We start from the raw sequence: 2,902 nt of genomic DNA on the forward strand, positions 1-2,902 counted from the left end.
TTTTTTCTTTCTCTTGACAGGTTTTTATAGTTTATGACTAGAAGAAACCCATCAGGACCACTACCTTTTAACGAAGAAATCGATCGCATAGTTCGCAGACATCAAAGAGAAATAAGACAAAGCTTAAGATACACAGAGAACGAGGAAGAGGACGATACTTAACCCCCAACTGAAGAGATGGCTGATAACCAAGACAATCAGCTACCTCATGCAATTACGGTTAATCAAAATCCTGCTCCACGCACTATGTATGATTATGCTAAACCTTCTTTAACAGGAACTGAATTGAGTATAGTTAGGCCATCTGTAGCTGCAAATACTTTTGAACTAAAACCTAACACTATTCAAATGATACAGCAATTTATTCAGTTTGATGGTTTGCAGGATGATGATCCCAACGCTTAATTAGAAAACTTCTTAGAACTATGCGATACATTTAAAATTAATGGTGTTTCTGATGATGTCATTCGTCTTCGGTTATTCCCTTTTTCATTGAGAAACAAAGCTAAACAGTGGCTGAACTCATTACCACGAGGGTCAATCACTACTTGGGAGCAAATGACCGAAAAATTTCTATTAAAATATTTTCCACCGGCTAAAACGGCTAAATTACTTAATGATATCTCTTCGTTTGTGCAGATAGGCTTAGAAACTCTTTACGATGTATGGGAGAGATACAAAGACTTACTAAGAAGGTGTCCTCACCATGGGTTACCGCTTTGGCTACAGGTTCAAACATTCCATAATGGCCTAAACCCTTCGACTCGACAAATGGTTGACGCAGCTACTGGCGGAACCATCAATAATAAAACACTTGAAGATACCTATGAGTTTATAGAGGAGATTCACTGAATAACTATCAGTGGCAAGTTATAAGGATAAGCCAACTAAAACAACAGGCGTTTATAACGTCGATTTGGTTACTATACAGTCAAACCAGGTAGAATTTCTAAATAAAAAGATTGATGGTTTACTTGGTTCTACTCATGTACATCCAGTAATGAGGTGCAAGACGAATGGAGGAGGAGCATGCACAGAGTATCAACCCTTCAACCCTAACATCGAGGAGGAACAAGTCCAATATATGGGTAACAATAACTCTCAATTCCAATATATGGGTAACAATAACTCTCAATCCCAAAATAACCCATATAGTAACACTTACAATGCAGGTTGGTGGAACCACCCTAATTTCTATTGGGGCGGTCAAGGAAATCAAAAACCACAACATCCTTCGAGTTTTCAACAACCACCCTATCAACAGGAAAAGAAGCCGAACCTTGAAGAGATGCTCTCAAAGTTTATATCGGTGTCAGAAACCCAATTTCGAAACACTGAGACAGTACTTAAAAATCAACAAGCGTCGATCCAAGGGCTCGAAACTCAGATAAGCCAGCTTTCCAAACTAATCTTCGAATGACCACAAGGTAACTTGCCAAGTAATACTGAACCCAACCTAAGGGAATAGCTCAACGCAATTAATATTCAAGATGACGAATGAGTCGTTAAGCCTAAACCAGAACTTAGGCAAGAAACTGTGGTAAGCAAAGGCCAAGGTGAGAAAGGTCATAATAAAAACAAATCAGAGAATGTCGAATATAAACCTCGTGTGCCATACCCCAATGAGACAAGGAAAGACCGCTCAGATGAATAATTTGGTAAATTCTTTAAACTCTTAAAAAAAGTACACATTAACTTACCGTTTATTGAAGCTCTATCGTAGATGCCAAATGCAATGAAAGTTTTCAAGGAGCTTTTAGCAAATAAGCGGAAGTTGGACGAGGCATCGCATGTGGAGCTAAATGCAGTGTGCTCAGCTATTCTGCAAAATAAGCTACCGAACAAATTAAAAGATCCAGGGAGTTTTACGATTCCTTGCTTAAGTGGTAGTTTAGATGTTAATAATGCATTAGCTGATTTTGGGACTAGTATCAACGTCGTGCCTTACAAAATGTTTAAGCCACTAGGTCTTGGGAAACCCAAACAGACTAGGATGAGCATTCAATTATCAGATAAAACTATAAGATTCCCTAGGGGTATTATTGAATATGTGCTAGTTAAAATCGATAAATTTATATTTCCCGTTGACTTCATTGTTCTAGACATAGAGGAGGATAGCAACACTCTTTTAATTCTAGGAAGGCCATTTTTAGCAACTGCTAAAACGATTATTGATGTTGGCACATGTGAACTCACACTCCGTGTGAGAGACGAAACAATCACTCTTCAAGCTCGTAATTATAGCAACACATCGGAAATTGAAGGTGATTGTTTAACCTATTCTATTAAAACTGACAATATGGTACAACCTATTTTGTAAGAGATGAGTCTGAAGGAAGCACATGAGTCATTCTCAAGCAATAGTAGAGGACTTGTTCATGAAGATCGAATGTTACAAATCGAGGAGCTAGATAAATGGCGGACGCATAAACCGAGAATACACGACAAACTAAAACTACGCCAGGACGAGCTCAATACCTTTCCAAATCAGCTTAAGGTTGAAGATAGAGTCTTATTAGATTTTGTAGATCCCCACATTGTCACTACCACACCGAATGAAGAAATCCCTCTTACGGTATTCAGCATTTTCCTATTCGGTACAGTCGAGGTGAGTCATCCCAAGTTCGGCACTTTTAAGGTAAACAACACCTGTTTAAAACTGTATATTGATGAGATTGGTAGCAGGAATAAGGAGTATAAACTCCTCAAACCACCATGATCATTCAACGGAGAGGTAAGTCGAGCCTAGACTATAAATAAGCGCTTCTCGGGAGGCAACCTGAGTACTAACTGTATTAACTTCTTTAAAATTTAGTCTTCAACACCAACTTACTAACAGAGCTCTTGAATATAGGTTTTCCATAGAGACACGGCCAAGCACATGGGCATGCTTAAGGCCATG

At 38.6% G+C, this 2,902-nt stretch overlaps 1 non-coding gene across 1 annotated transcript; it reads right to left on the reverse strand.

The window, feature by feature from the left end:
- Positions 1 to 606: 606 nt before the first annotated feature.
- On the reverse strand, positions 607 to 713 carry LOC121206935 (small nucleolar RNA R71). Its single transcript, XR_005902111.1, has one exon. It is a non-coding gene; the product is annotated as a small nucleolar RNA R71 (small nucleolar RNA).
- Between the last annotated feature and the right edge of the window lie 2,189 nt (positions 714 to 2,902).

This window comes from Gossypium hirsutum, chromosome A01 (genome assembly GCF_007990345.1).
Source record: "Gossypium hirsutum isolate 1008001.06 chromosome A01, Gossypium_hirsutum_v2.1, whole genome shotgun sequence".
Taxonomy (NCBI): Eukaryota; Viridiplantae; Streptophyta; class Magnoliopsida; order Malvales; family Malvaceae; genus Gossypium; species Gossypium hirsutum.